This window comes from Mirounga angustirostris, unplaced genomic scaffold (assembly GCF_029215605.1).
Source record: "Mirounga angustirostris isolate CCGP_5_RB_7025 unplaced genomic scaffold, mMirAng1.0.hap1 SCAF_14, whole genome shotgun sequence".
NCBI lineage: Eukaryota > Metazoa > Chordata > Mammalia > Carnivora > Phocidae > Mirounga > Mirounga angustirostris.
The window spans coordinates 13,303,670-13,331,593 of record NW_026991722.1 but is presented as its reverse complement, the minus strand read 5'-3'; the positions used below and the strand labels follow the sequence as shown (position 1 = coordinate 13,331,593).

Here is a 27,924-nt window from a genome sequence, read left to right as displayed (position 1 = left end):
TGAGATACCACCTCACACCTGTCCAAATGGCTAAAATCAAAAACATGAGAAACAACAAGTGTTGGTGAAGATGTGGAGAAAAAGGAACCCTCTGGCACTGTTGAAGGGAATGCAAACTGGTGTAGCCAATGTGGAAGACAGCATGGAGGTTCCTCAAAAAGTCAAAAATAGAACTACCCTATGACCCAGTAATGGCACTACTGGGTATTTACCCCCAAAATATAAAAACACTAGTATAAAGAGACACATGCACCCCTATGTTTTTTTGCAGCATTGTTTACAATAACCCAAATACGGAAGCAGCCCAAGTGTCCATCAACAGATGAATGGATAAAGAAGATGTGGTATATATACACAATGGAATATTACTCAGCCATCAAAAAGAATGAAATCTTGCCATTTGCAACAACATGGATGCAGCTAGAGAGTATAATGCTAAGTGCAATCAGTCAGAGAAAGACAAATACCATATGATTTCACTCATGTGTGGAATTTAAGAAACAAAACAAATGGGCAAAGAAAAAGGAGAGAGAGAGAGAAGTCAAGAAACAGGCTCCCGACTATAGAGAACACACTGATGGTTACCAGAGGGGAGGTGGGCGGGGGGATGGGATAACTAGGGGATGGGGGTTAAAGAGTACACTTGGCACGATGAAAAAAAATAAGTGGGAACTCAAGGGGAAAAAAATTACAGTGTGGGGACTATAATAAAAAAAAAATTGCTCATTGAAACAAGCCTCACATCTCTGCCTACCCTAAGTGCAATCAGCCATACTTTTTCCTGAGGAGCTGAAGCCACCGTATCTTCACAGGTAAGTCCCATAGGACTTTTTTTCCTAGAAACTTCATTAGGCATACATTATAATCCTGTGTCCATATAATTTGCATATAATTTTCATGCAAATGTTGTTAGGAATCCTCTACTTTTCCAACTGAAATTTCATTGTGATATTCCTTGCACTACAGCATATGGGGTTTTGTCCTCGTTTTACCTCCATGAGCGGCACCCTACTCTAAGGGAGAGACCATGCATGTTGGGGAAAGAAAGGGCAGCGAGCAGAAAAAACTGGGCCCACGGGTGACGAGAGCCTGCCTTTCCTCTCCATTTCAATGTAGTCCGAGCATCATAAGGCGGCAATGGTCTCAAGAGTGCACCGAATGCCTGCTTCTAGGAAGAACCCGGATGGTCTCGGCCGAGGACATTTTTTTTTTTCTTCTTTCCTGCTGGAGCTCCAAAGATGAAGGCTCCTTGATGCCCTTCCTAAGCTGCTGAGCGCCCACTCTGTGCAGAAGTGCCGGGGGAGCAGGGAGCAGTAAGAGGCCACACGGGTGAGGGAACCACCTCACCATCTACCGCAGAGATGCACAGTACCCAGAATGCAGTGGGGAGGGGCAAAAGTCACACCAGCCTGAGATCACACAGGGTCAACCCCAGGCTTGAAATGCGCTGTGACCCCCAACCCTGCAGTGTGGTCACGGAGAACCAGCGCTGGGTGAAGGTCCTCCTGTCCACCAAACTCCTGTCTGTGACTTACCGGAGGGATAATGCTGACTTCCCACCTCCCGTGAGCAAACAAGGGAGAAGGGCCCACATCCCGCTGGCTGCTCCCCATTCCCGTCCAGATCAGCCTCATTCCTGCAGTGGGGAGCCAATAACCATTGCTGCTTCACCCTGGGAGGCTCTCCAGAGCCCGAGCCTCTGCCAAGTGCACTGGGCGCGAGGAGCCAAGGATGAGGAAGATGGCCGCTGGGTCTGCACTCACAGAGCTTTAGAAGACGCAGACTCTCAGGGCAGAAAAGAACCGAAGGACGAATGCCCTTTGCTCTGCCCACCAGACCCCATTCAAACCATTTTCCAGCTGTTGGTTGTCTTGGAGCAGCTTGGCATTCCACAGCCTGGAGATGTACCCAGCTGCTCCAGCTGCCATCCAGCACACCCACCTGGAGCTCCTCTAGCTCGCCTGCAGTCCTTTTCTGCAACCCATGCCCATCCCCTAGACCCACACCCCCCTCATTGCTTGAAAGAGTTTGCACCCCGTGCCCCCACACCAGCACAGAGGCTGGGCCACACTCCCATTAGCAGTGGAGGCAGGAGACCCTGGGCATCCTGGGCTGAAGATGGGAGGGAGGTTGGAGCAAATCCTTAGAGGGGTCTCCACGTGCCCCGCCCCCCCAGGCTGGGCACACCCCTTGGCCTCCACTAGAAATTGCTGTCTTGTTACTTGAGCTATGCTTTTGCTAGAAGCATCCTTAAGATCTCCAGGCACATGACCTTGAGGTCTGCCCAGCATGCTACCTTTTTGCATCTTCCTGGGCTGTGGAGCCAGAAAGGCCCTGGTTCGTGCAGACGGCCCCACCCTGGTGGGCAGCTCCAGCCCCCCGAGCTCAGAGCTGCTCAGCTACCCCGCATCCCTGCAGCATCGGTCTTAGACCCACCTCACGGTCCCAGCCCCTCCGTTCCCTACATGCCCCCCTCAAGTTAGCTAACTCCAGCCCTTTCCATCTTTGCTCCCAGCCTCCTGTCCCAGAGCTGAGGAGGCTATCCTCTGCTCCCTGACCCTGCTGTTCTGCAACTTCAGCGTTGCACGCTCCTCCCTTTGCCTCTTGCTCGTACTCCGATCTGGCCCCGAGCACATGCCTGGTTTCCTCATGTCCATCTCTCCCCTCGGCCTCCTGGACACCTCCCTCCCAGGACTCCCACACCACGAACCCGCTGGTCCCCAAAGTGGCACCTCCTGTAAGCCTGACAGTGGCAGAAGCTGGCATATGTCCCCAAGTCCTGTCATCTCTACTTCCCAAACCCTCCCAACAAAAGAGACATTGAATAAACAAAATTTTTTTAAAAAGACAATTATTTCAGATGTTAAAAAAAAAAAAAAGAATATAAAGGAAATAGAAGTGGGCAAAGGGATAAAGATTATTTGACCTAAGATTTGATTAAAAATAAGTTAAGGAGTTCTGGTCCAATGGCAACATAGGAAGATCATGAACGCCCCTCCTCCCAGGACACAGGATATATATTGCTATTGATAGGGCATTCCTCCTGAAGAGCTGAGGGCTAGTGGTTGCTGCACAAGGATAAAGGGACCACGTAACATACAGCAGGTGAGACTAAGACACCCTGATCAAGGGACCCTGCCTCCTAGCCTGTGAACGGCAGGGTGAAGGGATTGTACTGCAGGTCTGTGAGCAGATGCATCTGCTGTGGGGCACAGAAAAAAGCCGCATGTGCAACCAAAATATAAAGCAACTGTACCTATAACACTGCCAAACATTGGGAGAGCTACTGGAACACTCTCCAGGTCAGAGGGGCTGGCAAGCATCATGGTTACCACCTTGACAGTGTAGACAAGAGCAGGGTCTGGGTGCCATACGTCGCCTTGGTGCCTCTGTGAGCCCCCAGCCCGCTCCCTAGATTCCCTGGGACACAGCAAAGCAGGTGCAATTTAGAAGAGCAACTAGAATAGAAAAGATGCAGTCCTAGAACTCTACTAAATGGCAAGGGAACTGCTGGAACCCTCTTCAGGTCCAGGGGGCTAGCAAGCAACCGAGTTTACATTCCCCCCCACCCACCTTGATAGCGCAGACAGGAGCAAGGTTTGTGCACCCTAGCTGGTCTGCTGTGTCAGGAAATGCTGGGACCCTAGCCCACATCAGCCACAGCTGTTCAATGAGGGCAGCCCCAGGATGGCTCACACGGGGACATCACTGGTGAGCAATCACCAACCACAGCACCAGAGGATCTTACCAAGGTGACACAGGTGCAAAGAACCCCAGAACATTCCAAGCCTGCAACACTTTGACTCCAGGTGCCCTGCCAAGGGACCCATTGTGTAAGTATCCCAGGAACCTTGGCTTGAACCCACTTTAGCTCCAGCTATCCTGCCAGGTCAACCTCTGGTGTGACTCCACAGTTTGCACCCAGTAAAGCTTCAGCTGTATGGCCATGGCACCCTTTGTGAGGAGAGCCATAGGACCACCTTAGCCCACACCCATGTCAGCTCCTGCCCATCCCACCAGGTCAGCCCCAGCATGGAGTGCCCTCAGACACTGGGCCCATGACAGCCGCAGCTCCAGGCAGCCAAATTCTCCAGGCACCCAGTCTACACAGGGGACATTGATATACAAGTCATTCCTTCAAGTTAAGAAATTGCAGTTTTGCCTAATTCATAGAAAAGCACAAAGTTAAACAAAATAAGGAAACAGAGGAATCTGTTCCAAATGAAATACCAAGACAAATCTCAGGGGGAAAAAAAAAACTATCAGGTAGATTGCTTATCTCCATTTCATTTAAAGAATTCAAATTAATGTACATAGGGCTCAAGGACTGGAGAGAAAAGTGGACGAACTCAGTGAGAACTTCAACACAGAGATGAAAAATATAAAAAATAACCAGAGTTAAAGAATATAATAACTGACATAAAAAATATGCTAGAGGGAATCCACAGTATTAGAGGGTGCAGAAGGATGGATCAGTGATCTGGAAGACAGGATGGTGGAAAGCATCCAAGCTGAAGAGCAAAATGGAAAAAGTAATTCAAAAAAGAGGATAGGTTAAGGGATCTCTTGAACAATGTCAAGCAAGTAAACATTTGCTGTATAGGGGTCCCAGAAGAGAGGGAGAAAGGGGCAGGAAAATTATTTGCAGACGTAATAGTTGAAAATTTCACCAACCTGGGGAAAGAAACCAACATCCAGGTTCAGAAAACAGAGTTTCAAACAAGATGAAGCAAAGGGGGTACACTGGGGCATAAAAACCAAAATGTTAAAGATTAAAGATAAAGAGAATTTTCAAAGCAGCAAGAAAGAAGGAACTAGTTCTAGGAAAACCCCATAAGGTTATCAGCTGATTTTTCAGCAGAAACGTTGACTATATCATGCTTGTCCTTTCTGGCCTCCAAAGTGCTGAACAGAAAAAAAAAAAAAAAACCCTACAACCAAAAATGCTCTACTAGGCCAGGTTATCATTCGAATTGAAGGAGACAGAAAGAGTTTCCCCAGGCAAACACATGTTAGAAGAGTTCATCACCACTAAACCAGCCTTACAAGAAGTGTTAAAGGGAATTAAGTGGAAAAGAGAAAGCCATAAATTATAAAAGGAAAACGTTTCATGAGTGAATGCAAACATACAGTAAAGGTGGGAGTGTAATCACTTATGAAGCTAGCATGAAGATTAAAAGTAGTAAAAACTCTATCTAAAAAAAATTAGATAAGGGGACTCACTAAAAAATAGGTAAAATATGACAGCATATACCTACAATGTGGAGGGTGGGAGTAAAAATTAAGGCCTTCGAACTTAAGTGACCATCAACTTGATATAGACTGCTATATGTTTCAGATATTATAGATGAACCTCATGCTAACCACAAGCCAAAAAACACAATAGATACAAGAAAAATAAAGAAAGCCCAGCATACCATTAAAGGAAGTCATTAATCACAAGGAAAGAGAGCAAGAGAAGAACAGAGAACTACAAAAACAACCAAAAAACAATGAACAAGATGGCAAGAAGTACATACCTATTAATAATTTGGTTAGGTATAAATTGTCTAAATGCTCCAATAAAAGACATGGGGTGTTTGAGTAGATAAAAAAGGAAGACCCATTTATAGGCTGCCTAGAAAAGACTCACTTCAGACCTAAAGACACATATAGGCTGAAAGCAAAGAGATGGAAAAGATACTCAATGAATATGGAATCAAAGATGACTGGGCTAGGAATACTTAGATTTGACAAAATAGAGTTTTAAAAAACTGTAGCAAGAGACAAGGGCATTACATAATGATAAAGGTGTCAATCCAACAAGAGGATTTAATAATTTTAAATATCTAGGCACACAACATTGGAACACCTAAACATAAAATATTAACAGACATAAAGGGAGAAATTAACAGTAATACAATAATAGTAGGGGACTTTAACACCACACTTGTATCAATGGATAGATCATCCAGGCAGAAAAATCAATAAAGAAAGTGTCCTTGAATGACACATTAAACCAGATGGACTAACAGATATAGAAAACATTCTATCCAAGAACAGAATACACATTCTTTTCAAGTGCATATGGAACATTCTCCAGGATATACCACATGTTAGGCCACGAAACAAATCTCAATAAATTTAAGAAGATGCAAATTCTATCAAGCATCTTTTCTAACCACAACAGTATGAAACTGGAAATCAATTACAAGAAAAACTGGAAAAAGCACAAACACAGGGAGGCTTAACAACATGCTTCTAAAAACCAATGGGTCAATGAAGAAATCAAAGAGGAAGAAAAAAAAAAAAACATGGAGACAGGAAAATGAAAACACAACAACCCAAAAATCTTTGGGACACAGCAAAAGCAATTCTAAGAAGAAAATTTATAGCAATACAGGCTACCTTAAGAAAGAAGAAAAATCTCAAACAATGTAACCTTACACCTATAAGAACTATAAAAAGAACAAATGAAGCCTAAGTTAGTATAAGGAAGGCTATAAGATCAGAGCAGAAATGGAGATTAAAAACCAAATAGAAAAGAGAGAGGACACAAATAAGATCAGAAAGAGAAGTCACAACACATACCACAGAAATGCAAAGAACTAAGACTACTACAAAAAATTATATGCCAACAAATTGGACAACTTAGAAGAAATGGATACATTCCAAGAAACATACAATCTTCTAAAACTGAATCAGGAAGAGGGGGAAAAAGATGGTGGAGGAGTAGGGGACCCTATTCCAACCAGTCCCAGGAATGGAGCTGAATATCTACCAGATGACTCTGAACACCCATGAAATCAGCCTGAGATGTAAGAAGATAGATCTGGATCTCTATAAACAGAATATCGCAGGCAGTTGGTTCCGAAGTACGAAGTGGGGAGCCCTGATTCCGCGGGCAGATTTTGAAGGATAAATGGCAGCAGGAGGGTGCCTGGCCGTAGGGATCCTACACCACCAGTGAGCGACAGACTCAGTGGGCACAGACTCACAGACCAGTAGCAGCGGGGAAAGGACTTTAGGGCAGCCTCCGGGGCAGAAACCTGGAGCGGCGGGGCCACGGGGGCGAACTGGGAGCGGCTGGCAGTTTTAGAAGCACAAACAGCAGAGACGTGCCCCGACCTGGAGGCAGTACTGGGGGCGCTGCGGAGGGGCGCACAACCCAGGATGCTGCAGTTTATAGCAGCATGGACAGAAACGGAGACGGTGTGGCCTGGAGAGCTCACTGAAGAACAGACTGCAATCTCTCTGCTCTGAGGCAGAGGGTTGGAAACAGTCTCTTCTGCTCTGACTCTCGGAAGAGACACGGAAAGCCGCCAGAGAACAAGCCCCCAAAAACTGGTTCCCACTGAGCCCATCCCCCACCACAGGGGAGCACGGCAACTCTGCCCAAACAGGGTTGCCTGAGTAACAGCGCAGCAGGCCCCTCCCCCAGAAGACAGGCTGGGAAAACAAGAGGCCAGCAACCCTAAGGTCCCAAGAAAACAGGTGCATCTTGCTTGGGTTCCGGTCAATAATTTGGACTCTATACATTCCCTCAACCACCCATCAACAGAATGACTAGGAGGAGGAACCCCCAAAATAGGAAAGATTCAGAGATTATGACTTATGCTGCAGATTTACAAGTGGATGCAGATATAACCAAGATGTCGGAGATGGAATTCAGGCTAGCAATTGTGAAGACAATAGCTAGAATGGAGAAATCAATTAATGGCAATATAGAGACTCTAAGAGCAGAAATGAAAGCTGAATTGGCAGAACTTAAAAATGCTATCAATGAGACCCAATCTAATCTAGATAATCTAACAGCTAGGGTAAGTGAGGCAGAAGAACGAATTAATAACCTGGAAGACAATTTAATAAATAAAAAGGGAAAAGAGGGGGCCATGGAAAAACAACTCAGAATCCATGAAAATAGAATCAGAGAAATAAGTGACACCATGAAGTGTTCTAATGTCAGAATTATTGGAATCCTGGAGGGAGTGGAGAGAGAGAGGACTAGAAGATATATTTGAGCAAATTGTAGCTGAGAACTTCCCTAATCTGGGGAATGAAACAAACATTTATGTCCTAGAGGCAGACAGGACCCCTCCCAAGATCAAGGAAAACAGTCCAACCCCGGCATGTAATAGTAAAACTCGCAAATCTTAGAACCAAGAAACCATCTTAAGGGCAGTTAGGGGGAAGAGATTCCTTACGTACAGAAGGAGGAACATCAGAATAACATCAGACCTATCCACAGAGACCTGGCAAGACAGAAAGGCCTGGCAAGACACATTCAGGGTACTAAACGAGAAGAACATGCAGCCAAGAATACTTTATCCAGCAAGGCTGTCATTTAGAATGGATGGAGAGATGCAGAGCTTCCACGACCGGCAGAAGCTGAAAGAATATGTGACCACTAAGCCGGCCCTGCAAGAAATATTAGGGGGGGGGGGGGTTCTATAAAAGGAGAAAGACCCCAAGAGTGATCTACAACAGAAATTTACAGGGACAATCTATAAAAACGTCTTCACAGGCAACATGATGACAATTAATTCATAGCTTTCAATAATCACTCTCAATGTGAATGGCCTAAATGCTCCCATAAAACGGCACAGGGTTGCAGATTGGATAAAAAGACAGGACCCATCCATATGCTGTCTACAAGAGACTCATTTTGAACCTAAAGATACATCCAGAGTGAAAGTGAAGGGATGGAGATCCATCTTCCATGTCAACAGACCTCAAAAGGAAGCTGGGGTAGCAATTCTTAGATCAGACAAATTAGATTTTATACTAAAGTCTGTAGATAGAGACACAGAAGGACACTATATCATTCTTAAAGGGTCTATCCAACAAGAAGATCTAACCATTGTAAATATCTATGCCCCCAACATGGGAGCAGCCATCTACATAAGCCAACTGTTAACCAAAATAAAGAGTCATATTGATAATAATACATTAATTGTAGGAGACCTCAATACTCCACTCTCAGCAATGGACAGATCATCTAAGCAGAAAATCAATAAGGAAACAAGAGCTTTGAATGACACACTGGACCAGATGGACCTCATAGATATATACAGAACATTCCACCCTAAAACAACAGAATACGCATTCTTCTCGAGCACACATGGAACTTTCTCTAGAATAGACCACATACTGGGTCACAAATCAGGTCTCAACTGATACCAAAAGACTGAGATTATTTCCTGCATATTCTCAGACCACAATGTTTTAAAACTGGAACTCAATCACAAGAAAAAATTTGGCAGAAATTCAAACACTTGGAAGCTAAAGACCACTCTGTTCAAGAATGTTTGGGTCAACCAGGAAATCAAAGAAGAACTTAAACAATTCATGGAAACCAATGAGAACAAAAACACATTGGTCCAAAACCTATGGGATACTGCAAAGGCAGTCCTAGGGGGCAAATACATAGCCATCCAAGCCTCACTCAAAAAAATAGAAAAATCCTGAATTCACCAACTAACTCTACACCTTAAAGAACTAGAGAAAAAGCAACAAACGATGCCTAAGCCATGCATTAGAAGAGAAATAATTAAGATTAGAGCAGAGATCAATGAATTAGAAACCAGAAACACTGATCAGATCAGTGAAACTAGAAGCTGGTTCTTTGAAAGAATTAAGATCGATAAACCACTGGCCAAACTTATCCAAAAGAAAAGAGAAAGGACCCAAATTAATAAAATTATGAATGAAAGGGGAGAGATCACGACTAACACCAAGGAAATAGAAACAATTATTAGAAATTATTATCAACAACTATATGCCAATAAACTGAGCAATCTGGATGAAATGGAGGCCCTCCTGGAAACCTATAAGCTGCCAAGACTGAAACAGGAAGAAATTGACAACCCGAATAGGCCAATAACCAGCAACGAGATTGACGCAGTGATCAAAAACCTCCCAAAAAACAAGAGTCCAGGGCCTGATGGATTCCCTGGGGAATTCTACCAAACATTCAAAGAAGAAATAATACCTATTCTCCTGAAGCTGTTTCAAAAAGTAGAAACAGAAGGAAAACTTCCAGACTCATTCTATGAGGCCAGCATTACCTTAATTCCCAAACCAGGCAAAGACCCCATCAAAAAGGAGAATTTCAGACCAATATCCCTGATGAATATGGATTCCAAAATCCTCAACAAAATCCTAGCTAATAGGATCCAACAATACATTAAAAGGATCATCCACCACGACCAAGTGGGATTTATCCCCGGGACGCAAGGGTAGTTCAACATTTGCAAATCAATATGATAGAACACATTAATAAGAGGAGAGAGAAGAACCATATGGTCCTCTCAATTGATGCAGAAAAAGCATTTGACAAAATACAGCATCCTTTCCTGATTAAAACTTTTCAGAGTATAGGGATAGAGGGAACATTCCTCAAATTCATAAGATCCATCTATGAAAAACCCACAGCGAATATCATCCTCAATGGGGAAAAGCTGAGAGCCTTTCCCTTAAGATCAGGAACATGTCAAGGATGCCCACTCTCGCCACTGTTGTTCAACATAGTACTAGAAGTCCTAGCAACAGCAATCAGACAACAAAAATAAAAGGTATTCAAATTGGCAAAGAAGTCGTCAAACTCTTTTCGCAGATGACATGATACTTTATGTGGAAAACCCAAAAGACTCCACCCCCAAATTACTAGAACTCATCCAGCAATTCAGTAATGTGGCAGGATATAAAAATCAATGCACAGAAATCAGTTGCTTTCTTATACACTAACACTGCAACTGTAGAAAGAGAAATTAGAGAAACGATTCCATTTACAATAGCATCAAAAACCGTAAGATACCTCGGAATAAACCTAACCAAAGAGGTAAAGGATCTATACTCTAGGAACTACAGAACACTCATGAAAGAAATTGAAGACGACACAAGAAGATGGAAAAATATTCCATGCTCATGGATCGGAAGAATAAACATTGTTAAAATGTCTATGCTACCCAGAGCAATCTATACCTTCAATGCATTCCCAATCAATATTCCAATGACATTTTTCAAAGTGCTGGAACAAACAATCCTAAAATTTGTATGGAATCAGAAAAGACCCCGTTATCACCAAGGAAATGTTGAAAAAGAAAAACAAAGCTGGGGGCATCACGTTGCCCGATTTCAAGCTATATTACAAAGCTGTGATCACCAAGACAGCATGGTACTGGCACAAAAACAGACATACAGACCAATGGAACAGAATAGAGCACCCAGATATGGACCCTCAACTCTATGGTCAAATAATCTTTGACAAAGCAGGAAAAAACATGCAATGGAAAAAAGACAGTCTCTTCAATAAATGGTGCTGGGAAAATTGGACAGCCACATGTAGAAGAATGAAACTCGACCATTCTCTAACACCATACACAAAGATAAATTCAAAATGGATGAAAGACCTCAATGTGAGACAGGAATCCATCAAAATCCTAGAGGAGAACATAGGCAGTAACCTCTCTGACATCGGCCACAGCAACATCTTTCAAGACACATCTCCAAAAGCTAGTGAAACAAAAGCAAAAATGAATTTTTGGGACTTCATCAAGATAAAAAGCTTCTGCACAACAAAGGAAACAGTCAACAAAACAAAGAGACAACCCACAGAATGGGAGACGATATTTGCAAATGACACTACAGATAAAAGGCTGGTATCCAAGATCTATAAAGAACTTCTCAAACCTAACACCCAAAAAAAAACAAATAAGTCAAAAAATGGACAGAAGACATGAAAAGACACTTCTCTGAAGAAGACATACAAATGGCTAACAGACACATGAAAAAGTGTTCATCATCATTAGCCATCAGGGAAATTCAAATCAAAACCACACTGAGATACCACCTTACACCAGTTAGAATGGCAAAAATGGACAGGGAAAGAAACAACGAATGTTGGAGAGGTTGTGGAGAAAGGGGAACCCTCTTACACTGTTGGTGGGAATGCAAGTGGGTACAGCCACTTTGTAAAACAGTGTGGAGGTGCCTCAAAAAATTAAAAATAGAGCTACCCTATGACCCAGCAATTGCACTTCTGGGTATTTACCCCAAAGACACAGATGTAGTGAAAAGAAGGGCCATATGCATCCCAATGTTCATAGCAATATCCACAATAGCCAAACTGTGGAAACAGCGGGGATGCCCTTCAACAGATGAATGGATAAAGAAGATGTGGTCCATATATACAGTGGAATATTACTCATGAATACCCAACTTTTACATCAACATGGATGGGACTGGAGGAGATTATGCTAAGTGAAATAAGTCAAGCAGAGAAAGTCAATTATCATATGGTTTCACTTATTTGTGGAACATAAGGAATAGCATGGAGGACATTAGGAGAAGGAAGGGGAAAATGAAGAGGGGGGAATCAGAGGGAGAGATGAACCATGAGAGACTATGGACTCTGAGAAACAAACAGGGTTTTAGAGGGGCAGAGGGAGGGGGGATGGGTTAGCCTGGTGATAGGTATTAAGTAGGGCACGTACTGCATGGAGCACTGGGTGTTACATGAAAACAATGGATCCTGGATCACGACATCAAAAACTATTGATGTATTGTATGGTGACTAACATAATAAAATTTAAAAAATTAAAAAAAAAACTGAATCAGGAAAAAATAGAAAATCTGAACAGAACAATTACTAGTCACAAAAATGAGTTGGTAATTGAAAAACTCCCAACAAACAAAAGTCCAGGACCAGACAGATTCACAGGTGAATTCTACCCAACATTTAAAGAAGAGTTAATACCGAGTGTCATCAAACAATACCAAAATTTAGAAGGAAAGCTTCCAAATACATTCCATGAGGCCAGCATTACCCGAAAGCCAAAGCCAGACAAAGATACTACAAAAAAAGGAAATGACAGGCCAATATCCCTGATGAACACATCAGTGCAAAAATCCTCAACAAAATATTAGCAAACCTCATTCAATCATACATTAAAAGGATCATTCACAATGATCAAGTGGGGTTTATTCAGGGGATTCAAGGATGGTTCAATATCCACAAATCAATGTGATATACTACATTATCAAACTGAAGGATAAAAGTTACATGCTCATCTCAATAGATGCAGAAAAAGCATTTGACAAAATTCAATGTCCATTCATGATAAAATCTCTCAACAAAGTAAGTTTAGAAAGAACATACCTCAGCATAATACAGGCCTTATGTGACAAACACACAGCTAACCTCAGTAAGGAAAATCTGAGGGCTTTTAAGATCCAGAACAGGACAAAGACGTCTGCTCCCATAGCCAGAGCAATCAGGCAAGAAATAAAAGGCACCCGAATTGCTAAGAAAGAAGTAAAACTGTATTTGCAGATGACATACTATATAAAGAAAATGCTAAAGACTTTACCAAAAAATATTAGCAGTAATAAATGAATTCAGTAGTTTCAGGATGTAATATGAAAATCTGTTGCATTCCTAGAAGCTAATAATGAAGTTGCAGAAATAAAAATGAAGAAAACAATTCCATTTACAATTACACTAAAAAGAATAAAATACCTAGGAATAAACTTAACCAAGGAGGTGAAAGACCTGTACTCTGAAATCTATAAACATTGATAAGAAAAACTGAAGACACCACAAATAGAAAGCTATTCCATGTTCACAAACTGGAAGAATATTGTTAAAATGTCCACTCTACCCAAAGCTATCTACAAATTCAATGCAATCCCTGTCAAAACACCAACAACATTTTTCACAGACCTAGAACAAATAACCCTGAAGTTTGTATGGAACCATGGAAAAGTTCAAAGAGCCAAAGCAATTTTGAGAAAAAATAAAGCTGGAGGGATCACAATTCCAGATTTCAAGATATACTACAACACTGTAATAACCAAAACAGTATGGTACTGGCACAAAAATAGACCTAAAAATCAGTGGAACAGAATAGTGAGCCCAGAAAGAAACCCACACTTTTAATTCATCTAGGACAGAAGAGGCAAGGATATATGATGGGGAAAAGACCATCTCTCCAATAGATGGTGCTGGGAAAACTGGACAGCCACATGCAAAAGAATGAAACTGGATCACTTTCTTACACCACGCACAGAAATAAACTCAAAATGGATTAAAGACCTAAATGTGGGACCTGAAACCATAAAACTTCTAGAAGAAAACATAGGCAGTAATCTCTTTGACATCAGCCTTAGCAATATTTTTCTGGATAAGTCTCCTCAGGAAAGGAAAACAAAAGCAAAAAATAAACTAATGGACTACTCCAAAATATTGCTTTTGCACAGCAAAGGAAACCAGCAACAACAACAAAAAAACCAACAAAGGAAATCAAAACAAGGCCACCTACCAAATGGGAGAAGAGATTTTTCAAATGAAATATTTAATAAGGGATTAACACCCAAAATATATAAACTTATATAACTGAACACTAAAACCCAAATAATCCAATTAAAAATGGGTAGAAAATCTGAACAGACTTTTTCCAAAGACGACAAACTGATGACCCAGATACATGAAAAGATGCTCAACATCACTAATCACTAGGGAAATGCAAATCTAAACTGCACTGAGATACCATCTCACACCTGTCAAATGGCTAGATTCAAAAAGAGAAATAGGTTTTGGCGAGAATGTGGAGAAAAGGGAACCCCCCTGCATTGTTGGTGGGGATGTTGGTGGGGATGCAGCCGTTGTCAAAAACGCTATGGAGGTTCCCCACACACACCTCTGCCCATTAAAATACCGACACCATGCAATCCAGTAATTCTACTACTGTTGACCCATAGAAAATGAACACACTAATTTGAAAAGATATATGCACCCCTGTGTTTACTGCAGCATTATTTATAATAGCCAAGATATGGAAGCAACCTAAGTGCCCGTGATAGAGAAACGGATAATGAAGATACGGTTGAAGAATATTCCATTGCATATACCACAAGAATGAAAGAAATCTGGCCACTTATAACAACATGGATGGACCTAGAGGGTACAATGTTAAGTGAAATAACTCAGAAAGACATAGACCGTATGATTTCACTCATGTGGAAGCTAAAAAACACACACAAAAAATTAGAAACAGACCCATAAACAGAGAACTGGTGGTTGCCAGAGGGGAGAAGGTGGGGATGGGCAAAATGGGTGAAGGGGAGTGGAAGGTAGAGGCTTCCAGTTTGGAATTGATTCTGGGGATGAAGGGCACAGCATAGGGAATACAGTCAGCGGCATCCTCTGAGGGTTGTATAGGAACGCTTGCAGTGAGCACAGCAGAACTATAGTTTTGGGTTTTTTTTTTTTTTAAGATTCTATTTATTTGAGAGAGATTGAGAGAATAAATGGGAGGAGGGGCAGAGGGAGAAGCAGAGTTCCCGCAGAGTGGGGAGCCCGACGAAGGACTCCATCCCAAGACCCCGGGATCATAACCTGAGCCAAAGGCAGACACTTAACCGACTGAGCCACCCAGGCGCCCCATGAACTATAGAGTCTTTAAAGCACTGCTGTGCACCTAAAGCGAATGTAACATCGTGTACCAACTATACTTCAAGGAAAAATAGAAATGAAGACAAGTTAGGATCTGGAGGGAGAGAATTTCAAGGAGAGGAAACTGCACAGGCAAAGCCCGGAAGGGAGGGGTATGTGTGAGGTCTTCAGGGGGAGTGGGCCTCGATAGCATCCCTCTTTGTCCCCCAGTTACAAAAATGCAGTAAAAACAAGACCAAAATAAGCAGGAGGGGCAAAAAGATCTTCTTTTTGGTTAAAGCTGGTAATGGAGAATGTGGTTTGTGTCCGTGTGGCTCTGATTATCGATCCCCATCATCAGCCAGATGATGGCCCCCAGCGGCACTTAGAGGTAGACGCCCTCCTTGCTCTGGTGCAGAGAGCGCCCCCTGCTGGGGACAGCTGAGAACTGGGGCTCCCGGAAGGAAGGGAGAGGGGCAAACCCTCCTAAGAGGGAGTACAAGGAACCCGATTGCCACAGCTGGAAGAAGCCTCCTCCTGGCTGAAGCCAGGCAGCTCAAGCTCTGAACAAGCCTGCAGACATAGGGGAGGCCAGGGGGTGTTAGAGAAGAGCAGGTCTTTTCCAGGTGGTTGGCACAGAGATGGGCGGGAGGCAGGGGCTCAAATCGTTCCTCCTGCTGTTGGGACCTCAGACAGCACTGGTGCTGGTATCAGGCTAAACCCTTTTCCGTTGTTTTGGTAGACTAAAAATTGGCTGCATAGCCACAGTTTCCAATGGCTCAATTTAATACCTATAGTTCTTTGGAACTGGGGAAAATGTCCTATTAAGCACCCCCCTCCCCCCACAAACCACCACACTCCTGGCTTCACCCTGGCCCCAGGGAATTCTTATGAACTGCCTAGGACCCTGGTGAGGCATGTCCCTGTGACTTTTGATTTGCTTATGGTGTCCAACAGGCCATTTCACATACTCCAAGATCAATAAATATCAAGTAAATCATCCAGAAACAAGTGGAAACTGCAATCTGGAGAGTTAGCCGATTTAGGCCTTTCATGAACGTCTGTCATTGTCCCCCCAGTGGGCAGGCGCCTGGGAGCCCACTGGGGTTATCTCGTTCCTCACTGAGCCAAAGACAGATTGGACCAGGCACCCCCTTCAGGAGTTCTCGGTGAGTAGGAATCTTCTTGGCAGAGGAGAGAGATGTGGCCTGATTGAATACGCTCCATGGACACCTGCTGCAGGGCTGGGGGGGGGAGGGGAGCTTGTGGAGAGGGTTGGCACCAGAGGGGCTCCCAGCGCCACTGCACACAGCCTAGTGAAGAGGTCCCTTTCTGCCTCTGCTGGCTGAGGACAACGACTGGGGAACGCTGGGGTCTCCCCCAGGCGCGTGCGGAACTAGCGGAACTTCCCTTGTGGAAGTTGCAAGGCTTCATCTTCTTGCACGGTTTTAAAGAAGGGTCAGACCCCACCCCAAATGTTTAACGCACAGTGTCCCACTTAATCTTGCAACAGCCCTAAGGAGGTAAGGCTATTCTTTTATGCAAGCAGCAGGTGAGGCTCGGAGGGATCCAAGGAGGAGCCTGGGGTCACCGCGGGGAAGCGCCGGGGGGGGGGGGGGGGGAGGTTCGAACCCAGGCTGGCTGGCTCCCAAACGGTCTGATCATCCATCACACGGATGAGACCATCGTCATCCTGTGTGCGTGTGACAGAATACATACGTGGACCACACCTCTGCTGGCTCCAGCTTTGTTGTTGTTTTCACTGAGGAGTAGAAGTTCGCAACCCTTGGGTTAGAACCGCCGTGTGAACAGGAGCCGGGGTCCCGGCTGGCTCTGAGCCAACAGTGGGAATCTGGGCAGGTCCCGTGGGCCCCGGGGACCTCAGTTTTTAAGAGAACGCTGTGGACACAAGGCTTGGGTCGCTTCCAGCTGTCATCTTCCACTCCCAGGACAGCACTGTGGTAATCGATCAATCCCCCCGATTAATCAGTAGTCAAACAAAAGCTCGCGTTGGGGCGAGTAGCAGTTTTCCATCGCATTTAGCTGCCTGTCTCCCTGGAAGTGCTTCAGGGGTTAAACCGATAGTTTGGGACCTTTTCATTCTAGAATGATGTGATTTGCAAAATTAAATTTAAAAAAAACAGGAAGAAAGTTTGGGATGGGGGGGCGGTCTCTCGTTAGTGACACAATCGTGGCCTCACTGCCCTAGTGAGGTCCAGGGAAGGGGAGGCTTCTCAGGGGAGCGCGTGGGGGCTGGGAGGTGGGCTGTACTCGGGGAGGATTCAGGAGATTAGAGAGCATTGAAGAGGTCTCCTCACTGTGGAAGAGATCTGTCAAGTCCCATGCAATTTATGGATAGGGAGCTGCTCTTATATAGGAGGAGGAAATAGAACTCTGAGGTAAGCCTTGAGCACTTCAAACCATTTTCAGGAAAGTTCTGGTGTCTTCCATTACCATCTTATAGAGCCCACTGGAGACAGAAGGATTACTGCCAGACCTTCAGAAAAATCTTGCCATTTGCCATTTGCAACATGGATGGATTTAGAAGGTATAATGCTAAGTGAAATAAGTCAAAGACAAATCCCATATGATTTCACTCATACGTGGAATTTAACAAGGAAAAAAGACTCAGGAATAGAGAGCAAACCGATAGTTACCAGAGCAGCGCCGGGTGGGGGATGGGTGAAACAGGTGAAGGGGATTAAGAGTTCATTTAGTGATGAGCACTGAGTAATGTGTAGAATTGTTGAAATATACACCTGAAACTAATATAACACTGTTAATTATGCTTGAATAAAAAAATTTAAGAACTTTAAAGGTATGGGACAGGTTTTGCAAAGAAAGTACTTGGGGGGCGCCTGGGTGGCTCAGTCCTTAAGTGTCTGCCTTCGGCTCAGGTCATGATCCCAGGATTCTGGGATCGAGCCCGCATTGGGCTCCCCGCTCCCCGGGAAGCCTGCTTCTCCCTCTCCCACTCCCCCTGCTTGTGTTCCCTCTTTCGCTGTGTCTCTGTCAACTAAATAAATAAAACCTTAAAAAAAAAAAAAAGTATTTGGGACCCCACTTAGGAACCCTTTTCCATTTGGTTGATAGTTTGATCCTGAAAAAGGTTTAAAGTGGTGATAAAAAGTATTCATCTTTAAGGATTTGGGGGGCCCCTTGTTTACAACATTCTTTTCTCATTCCAAGATTTTTAAATGGGCACCTCTCATCTTGGAAACTCCTTGAAGAGGAGACCTTGACTTACCAATATTCGTATCTCAGGGGCTTGCCCCACACCTGGCACATTATAAGCTTCCGAAGTATTTATTATATATAAAAGAATGCACCAACTTTGCAAACTCCGTAAGCTTGTTGGCTTTTTAATTGGTACACTTATTTAGCACATCTTTACAAAGGTCCTGGAAATGGAACAAGGCTCTCTCACACACCCCAGAAGCCATGAACACATTTTAATATAACCAGTAATGATTTTTTCCTGACTATAAAATGCACACAAAAATTAGAAAAGATAGGAACGTTAATGAGATGACCCATCTCCTCACTAACACATTACCATTTTATTCCCTTCCAGTTTTCTAAGCACTATTTTTAAATGTGATTATGATTAGGCTATATTCGATATCCTTTTAATTATGTTTTGAGCATCTTCCCTCTATCTCTGCATATGCATATTTAATAAGTGTCAGAAACGCATCCTGTCCAATACAGAACTTGTGCTTTTCTACCCCCAAAGGAATCTTTTCTTAGTTTTTATTACAAAAACATGAAAATCATCCATGCAGTTGCTCCAGCCAAATGCCCGGGAATCCTCCTGACTTCTCTTTCCCTCACCACTCCCGCCAGCCAATTCAACAGTTCTGTTTCATCTTGAAAACATCCCAGGCGGGCCTGGGTGGCTCAGTTGGTTAAGCGTCTGCTTTCGGCTCAGGGATCCAGCCCCGACTTAGGCTCCCTGCTCAGCCAGGAGCCTGCTTCTCCCTCTCCCTCTGCTGCTCCTCGCCGTCAAATAAAATCTAAAAAAAAAAACCCCAACAACAACGTATCCCAAACCACCCACTCCTATCCTTCTCCTCGGCTTGTCCGAGCTACCCTGCTCGCTCGTCTGGGCTTCTGGAGAGGTTCCCTCCTAGTACCACCCTGTCGGGAACGTGATCAAAGAGACCTGACCGCTGACTGACGGGGCGGCGGGGCCTGGACACGTGGAGGCTCCTCCCCTCCCACCCCTCCTCCCTGGCCTCAGAGAGGAGGACCCAGGCTTGAGATGGTGCTGGGAGGTTGAAAATACCTGCAGGGCACACATGACTGAGCCCAGTTAGGGCCTTTTACAGACAAGATTTGGAGGGCAGCGCAGGGATCTCTTTGCCTCGCTGTCGCCCAAGACAAGACTCCTATGCAAGCGTCCTTTGCTGTTATTAAAGTTACCACCTACCCACCTGGAGAAGCCAGCTGCTTCTTCACTCTCTCCCCGCCTGATGGGGGGCCGTTTTAGATCATACGGAAAGCTCCCAAGAAGGTTCTTTTCCAGCAGAACCATCGTTTCAAAAACAGAAGAGGCTGCCACCCACATGCGTTTCTTTGGGGCTACAGTGTATTTTTTTTTTTTTTAATCAGAAAATAAGGGGGCCAGAGGATCTGACCCTGTGTGGTCAGCTGCGGCCACCCTCAAACCCCCTACCGCAGCATCCTCCAGACCCGAGTTTGAGGCTCTCCAAACACCACCTGCCCCTACAGCTCTGCCAACCACAGACCGTGTCTCCTTCACCTGCCCAGCCCTGCCAACCACAGACCGTGTCCCTCACCTGCCCAGCCCAGCTCTGCCAACCACAGACGGCGTCCCCTTCACCTGCCCAGCCCAGCTCTGCCAGGGTTTGGCCACACCCAGACCTAGACCCACAGGGTGTTGGCGGGAGAGCAGCCCACAGCTCCCAGGTACACCCCGGCTTCCCAGCCGGTCACCGAGGAGAGGTCTCCTGCTAGAGCCAGCAGCTTTCCCACCGAACCAAATGCCTTCCCAGCACAACCTGGGGCCGAGGGACAATCCGGCCCCTACTCCTGGAAGCCCAGGGGGACTAATGGTACCAGGCTCCAGCTGGCCCTCAGCCTCTCGGGCTCCCCATCCTGGACACTACGCTCCAGAAAAATCCAGGCTTTCTCAGCTTACTGTTCTTTGCACAAGAGGCACAGAAAAAAAGAAACAAGCCAATGCCACCAACCCGCCGCACACACTCGTTCACATCGAACAAAACGCAGGCACTCACTTGCTTCCTTATGGCCAGCCGTTCCTCAGGCAGCTGCGAGGTGCCTCGAAGTCCCAGGAGACCCACACTGCTGGTTTCCAGAGCCTTCCCCTGAAGACCAGCCTCAACGCAGGGCTCTCTCTCACCCCTCACCCGAGCCCCGCCAGCAGGAAGCAGTCCCTCTTTGGAGGACCGTGGGGGGGTTCCTGGTGCTGGGCTCCTCTGAAGGCAGCCGGGGTGCACTCGCGGCTTGGGTGTGGGGGGCAGTCAGTGCGGTCCCGATGGAGGGGCAGGCGGGACTTACTAAGCGGGTTGACGCTGAGTAGCAGGTGCTGCATTTATACGGACCTTGATTCTCCAATTCACCACAATTCCTTGCACCGTCGTCTCACACCGGGTCGGCTTCACTCATTTACATTCGCTGCCTGACTCCAACAGGTGTGATAGCTTGTGACCCCTGTCTCGTTGAGCTCGTGGCAATCAAAGACCTTGTAAGTCAAACGAACGCTGCCTCAACCTCTCCTGGGACCCCACTTCCGTGGGGCTTGACCCGCAGTTCAGGCACCGGGCACTTTTTACAGAACTGAAATGTGATGGTAGAAGAGAATGGCAACTGTTATACACGAACAGCTCCTGATTCATGAGTTTGTCATCATTACTTGATCCCAGTTGCTCGCCATTTACACTAGGGACCAGGAGGAAATGGGACACATGGCAGGTGCTTTGGGGAAGGGAAGGTGTTCTGAGATGCAGGGGTCAGACAGGATGCACAGAGGAAGGCATCGCTGTGCCACCAACACGCGCAGGAGGTGGGAGACAGGAATCAAGGGTGGAAGCAAAGAAGGGAACCCGACAGGAGCGCCTTCTGTCGCTCTCAGCCACGTCCATTTTCCTCTGTTTCCTCGGTGCCCCTCCATCTTCTCAACTATGCCTGTTTTTGGCACTGAACTGATAGCTTTTCTCAAAAACAAACAAACAAACAAAAAACAGTGCCTTCAGCTCCGCGTTTTGAATGAAAATGTGCACGAATGCCCGTGTGGACCGTGCGGAAATAAAGGAGCCCCCAACACACCGAGTCTGCCCAGAATAACATATGCATCAATCAGGGTCTATTTAAAAATATATGCATACTATTTTCTCCCAAGTCATGAAACACACTTGTTATTCTAGACTCTGAAGTCTCACAGAAAGGGTAGAGATCCAGTGTAAAGCTAAATGATCCTCTCAACATCCCGAGGTTGAGCAACGGCCACTGCCGACTGCCAAAGTGTTCAGTCCACTCCTGGACCTTGTCTCTGATTTTGACGAGCATGAATTTGTGCGTGTGATAATAGTAAATGCTCCCAACGACCACCACTGTAAATTATGTACCGCTTCCTTCCCCTCCACTATCACTTTCCAAAGGTAGTATTGGCCTAACTGAAAGGAAAAAATGTGAGACCACACCAGGCTCCTGAGGAGGAGTCTCCAGGGGCCTTCCGTCACCCTAGAATGAAACCCAAACTCCTCATGAGCGCCCAGTGGTCCGCTGGCGGGCCACCCAATGGCCCTACAGCCTTCCCGCATAGGCTCTTCCGCGGTCGCCTTCATGTACACCCTCTGCTTCAGGGGTCCTCGACCTCAGCACCGGTGACATTTTGGTCCCCATAGGTCTTTGTTATGGAGGCTGCTCTGTGCACTGTAGGTCGTTTAGAGCCATCTCTGGCCCTACCCACGAGCCGCCCGCAGCGCCCTCCCACACTGTGGCAACACAAGTGTCTCCAGACACTGCCAGATGTCAGCCGGGTGGGGGGCAAAATCAGCCCTGCTGAGAATCTCCAGTCCCATCCCACTGAACAAGCCATGCATCTCCCCACTTTTAGGCCCCTCCTTACAGCTCTGGCCCCCTTCACACTCTTCCTTATTCTCCTGTCTGCCTCCTGTCTGACCTCGGTGTAGACGTTCACCTCTGCAGAAGGGTCTTCTTGAACTGAGGTGGGCTCTTCAATGTCACCCTGTCCTACGTCACTGCATTTGAATTGCCTCATAGCCTTTATCAATACATGAAACAATCGAATTTATGTGTTCACCATTCCCTCCCCAGATTGTAGTTCCAGGAGAGTAGAAGCTCGTCTGTCTTCGTGAGGTATCCTGGACGTAAGCGACAATACCAGACAGACAGCAGACATGTGACAACTGCCACACGGATACATAAGTGACTCCCTTCTCCATCACTGGGGGCTCTTTGAAGGCCAAGGAGCGGGGGCATGAGGGGAATCACAAAATGCTTGGGATAATTCCAGGCCATGATTATTTGAGAAAGTCTCGGGAGATTTAGTTCTGACAGCATCCTGTAGCCCCAGCTTTCTTAGTCTGGTGAACATGGTGCTGGGGGCCCCAGGGGAGTGACCCCACTGATGCAGTCTCCTTACCAGGTGGGTCCCACACATCCTTCCAGGCTCTGACAGGTCATGCAGAAGTGCAGTGGGTCGAGAACAGCCACATCTTGAAGAGGTTATTGACTTGAAGGGAGCACAGAATGTTGTGTCTGGAATAGGAAGCTAAGCCAGGACAGGGAAGGGGCCCTGCTGGGAGCCAAGGTGTGAGAGGGTGGGGGTCACATCGTAGGAGGCCCAGATGACCCTCCCTCCCAAAGCCACATGGCACCCAACCCATCCTCCTGACCACCCCTTGGTCACACACACTCCTCATTCACATCTCCCAGGATGCATTTCTGGGGCCCTCCAGCCAACCTCTCCATTCTCTTCTCTTTGCCAAACGTGCAGGGCCGATTCCATCTCTTTCTGACCTCCCTGGAGCTGCTGATTCAGTGAATCGCTTTCTATCCTCATCTTCTCTGCTCTTGGCAGGCCTTACAGAAAAAAAAATCCTTTGCAAGATTAACATTGACCACAAAGGATATGCTTTTCTACCTCTTTTTTTTTTTATCTCATTTTTCAATGTCAATTGGTTCAATTTATTGCAACTACAATTCATTACAATTAAACATTAGAGGCAGGCGCGGTGGGGGGAGGAGGCCATATTGATAGAATGCATATCAAATATTGAAGTTTTCAACATAAAAATAAATCACTCTGTTATTTCCTATAGACATGCAACTGCTCAAAACAGCACCCTCCCTGGTGGCAAAATTGAGTATCGATTAGCATCTAACACATGCCCATTGAACTTGATTGAGCTGAGCATCCAGGACTCCTTGTGGCTTTTTTTCCCTCGAGAGAGAAACCCAAGCAAGAGCCTGTGGTTCTCTCCCCAACAGCACCAGTGTCTGCAAGGCTGGGGTATCTGGTGTCTGGCCTCACAGGAATTTACCATTTTTGTGGCTCTGTGGTGAGGTCACGTTGAGGAGTGTTCTGATTTCAGCTGCTTTTCCACCTGGATAGACCTTGGTGACAATGCTCAAGAAGTGAACTGCAAAAAGAATTGGTGAGTTACTGTTTGAAGACAAAATTCCAGACTATTTTACAAATTTTACCAAGGCTATATTAAACTGTCACACACACACACACACACACTGGATGCCCCGGCTACAACTCAGCTCTAAGAATTTTGAAATCTTGGAAGAAGATACTGGATTCCAAGAACTGCTGAGAGGCTTTTCGCCTCAAGTGGCTCAACCTGGTACGTCATGTTTGAAGCTGCATCCACTGCAAAATCTACTTCCAAGACACAGGTGTACAGAACCGTTTTGTTCTAGGAAAGCTATGAAGTAAGCTGAATGCACACTTTTAGATGAAAGGCAGAGTCTTCTGTCTGGGATTATAAGGCCGTTCCCGCCTGCCCCAGCAACACGTATCCCCGTGTATAATTCCCCAGGCTCATATACTCATCTGATGATAACTATTGACAGGGGTATCTCTTTCTATCAAGCAACTTAAGATACAGAAAAAAAAAATCCCCTAGCTGCTCCAGCCAATTAGATGGGGTTTCGGTTGCTGACATGTGGAGCATCTGAACCCCTAGAAATGCACTCAGAGAGAAACTGACAGCTGGGCTGGGGGTGAACTCTTGTCGTGGTTTCCCAGGGCTGCCATGACAAAGTACCACAAGCCAGGTGGCTCATCCTCTCCTAGCTCTGGAATCTAGAAATCAGAAGTCAGGTGTCGGCAGGGCCGTGTTCCCTCTGAAACACGAGGGAGAGGACCTTTCCTTGCCTCTTCCAGCTCCCGGGGGCTGTCCGTGATCCTTGGTGCTCCTTGGCTTGCAGCTGCGGTGCTCCAGTCTCTGCCCTTGTCACAGGGTCTTCTCCCTGGGTGTCTGGGTCTCTGTGTCCAATTTCCCTCTTCTTATAAAGACACCAGTTGGATTGAGGTCTACTCTAATCCAGGAACGACCTCATCTTAAAGTAATTATATCGGCAAAGACCCTATTTCCAAGTAAGGTCACATTCTGAAGTACGGAGGGGTAGGACTCGAACATATGAATTTAGCGAGGAGCACAGTTCAACCCAGAGCAGGGTCTTTCCCAGGAACTCCTGTGACAATACCCTGATTGCTCTCAGAAACAACCGGGGGCGGGGGGGAGCCTCTGTGGGGAGCCAAGAGATCCAGCCATGGTAGGGCCCCCCTGGCGTACTTGCACCAGTGATCCCTGTGTTGATCAGTTATGGAAGGGGCTCATCCTTGATGAGCCTGCACCACAAACTGACTACTGATTCTAGAACCTGCTCTGATTCATGTCGGCGTCCCTCGCAGTGATGCCTGGAGCCGTGGAGCCAGGGAGCCAGATGCCATTCCCTTAGACAACTCTGATGTGCACATGCCCTGAGATAGGGCACCTGCAGGTAGAAGGAGAGGAGGCCATGGCCCCACCCTGGGAGTTGTGTTCTTCAAGCCCACACAGCGTCAGCATTGCTACAGACCCGGGCGGTGAGCGCCATGGGCCGGGCATGTCCACGTTGGCCGGGCGTGAGGGGTGAGGGGCCTTTTCGCTGGAGACCCCACCCCAGAAGGGCGAGGTGGAGGGAAGGGCTTGATGAGGAAGATGTAGGGTTGGCTTTGTCCTGAGCCCCGTGCTGTGCATCTACTGAGGCTCCACAAACCCGAGTACAGCGTTGGGACAAGAGACAGAGGCTGGGGCCAAGGTGGGCATCTGGAGTTGGACTCGGTGGGCGAGGGGCTGGATCATGTGCTGGGCAGGTCAGAGGTCAGGGCAGAGGAGGGAGCATGACGACATGACAGTGGCTTAGGATAGCCACTCTGGGAACCTGAAGGGTAATGACAACGCATCCTCAACAGCGCTTTGGGGGCAGTGGGGATTGGCACAGCGTTTTTGATGGGCCCTGTGTTCTCAGAGCCGTTGGGGTACTTTGCCCACCGTGCTTCTTACCGCCGGCCGCCCGCCAGAGCCGCTGGGGAGGATTCAAACACACTCATGCCAGAAGCTCACCCTGACAGAGTCGGATTTAACTGGCCTGGGGGTAGGACCTACACGAGTATTTTTTAAAGCACCCTGGGTGATTCTACTGTGCAGCCAGCGTGGACAATCGTAGTTCCTGCAGGCCAAGAGAAGAAAATGGCGAGTTCCTTTATCAGCTCCGGGGCTGGGAAGGACTCAAGCATCAGCTTTCACAGGAGGCTGAAAACCAGAGCACTGGTTTTCCCCGAAGAGCACATTCTGACAGATTCATTCACCTCTGGAGCCTCGCTCGGAGCAGAGAGGACGAGCCTGGCAGGGCTGCCCCATCCCAGAGCCAGCCAGTCTGGAGGGCGAGGCCGCATCCCCGGTAAATGGACGCTTCTTCTCAGAATTTCCACGTCTGTGAGGGAGGGCGGCAGCGCTGACAAGGACGAGCCAGAAAGGAACGCCAGTGCCAGCGTGGCACCCACTGCGGTCACCAGCAGGAAGAGCGGCGGGACCTGCGCAGGGCCTGGAAGGCGCCCCTGGGCCAAACACCACAGAGGCATATCCTTGGGGGTGACAGGGGGTCAAAGGTAGGGGCTGGAAAGACACGTGCAAGGGAGCCTCTCCCGGAGCTCTGCCCCTGTGGGTGGGTAACCCCCACAAAGAGAGAGTACCCCCCCATCCCACTTCTGCTCCGGAGCTGGGAGTGTGGGGCATCCAGCCCTCACGTCTAAACTGTAGGTCTGGTTCTTACATACACGGCAAACTCATTAACCTTTCAGCTTCAGTGGGGTGGAAAAATACCAAGTCACCTCGCAGGCTTTCCAAAGGTTATTTCACATTTCAGTGCCTCCAAGAAGCACTGAGGATCCTCATCACGGTTTCTTCACCCTCCCTGAATCCTCTCTCTCTGGTATTCACTTAAACTAAATTTCAGTGCATAGCTGGCTTGAACTTGGAGACTGACACAGGAAAGCACGAGGGTTCGCGCATTAGTTTCCTTCACCAAGTTGTAAGTTGAAGGCACCTTATTGTGGAGGCGCCAATATTTATGTAGTACCCTGCAGTTTATGAATCACTTACATATTATCACCTTGCAGTTGTTTTCCTAGAAGTTAGTACAGAAAGGTGTTACTGAGAAGAGATAAAATATTCTGAAAAATACACGTAGGACAATGAAAAGCTTGACAATGTACAGAATTTTTTAAATCATCTTAAGCTTAATGTCTCGGACTGTGTAACACTCTCAAGTTGTTTCACAAGACTCACACCAGACAGAGACCTTGTCAGAGAATGCTTGCAGGAAACAGACACCGAGAGCTACTTCACCCCAATTTCTTCATTTTGGAGAAGCCAAAGACAACGGGGGAGTTTCTTAGCAATCCGGGAAGCCATCCTTGGGTTCAATGTCAGTGGATGCCACAGGTGGGTTTACTGGCATTCTAATTCTCCTGGAGCCTTGAGAAAGCCACATTTTGGGAGTCACTGAGATCACCCATGTGGGCCTTGGTTCTCAGTCATTTTGCTGTCCCAACACGCCTGGGCGAATGGCTTTCCCACCAGGTTCCATGGGGCTCTGAGAAAGGGTGATGATTCTAAGTGGCTGATCAAGGATCTTTGGAGGAAAAGAAGGGCACACATGTAGTTGGAAAAAGCTCTATCCCTTGCCACACCAACACTCACCCAGCTGAGAATCACTCATGGAAACATCTGTCATCAGTACTTTCTGGGTTTGAGAACTTTGAGTGGGTGGTGGCATCTCTTGGCAGAAGAGGCCCCAGGGAAATGGAAGGCATGTTAAGGCAATACCCTGCCACTCACCTTTCACCCACTCAGGACTCCCAATCCCTCACCTCAAATCTCTCACTTGCTGTGTGACACACGGTCTCTTGGACAGCTCACCCTGAACTCCGCCATCGTCCATCTGCA

At 46.4% G+C, this 27,924-nt stretch overlaps 1 long non-coding RNA gene across 6 annotated transcripts in view; it reads right to left on the bottom strand.

The window, feature by feature from the left end:
* Window positions 1-27,923, bottom strand: part of LOC123852537 (uncharacterized) — a 51,476-nt gene extending 23,553 nt beyond the window's left edge. The window contains exons 1-6 of one of the 6 annotated variants that reach the window (XR_010407480.1): window positions 27,849-27,921; window positions 27,278-27,610; window positions 23,965-24,063; window positions 23,385-23,503; window positions 23,064-23,216; window positions 20,674-21,235 (exon numbers count right to left, since the gene is read on the bottom strand). This is a non-coding gene — a long non-coding RNA (uncharacterized LOC123852537). Of the gene's footprint in view, window positions 1-20,673; window positions 21,236-23,063; window positions 23,220-23,384; window positions 23,522-23,964; window positions 24,064-27,277; window positions 27,611-27,816 lie in introns of all 6 variants that reach the window. The other 5 variants (XR_008506996.2, XR_008506999.1, XR_008506995.1 and 2 more) reach the window with 5 other exon arrangements.
* Between the last annotated feature and the right edge of the window lies 1 nt (window position 27,924).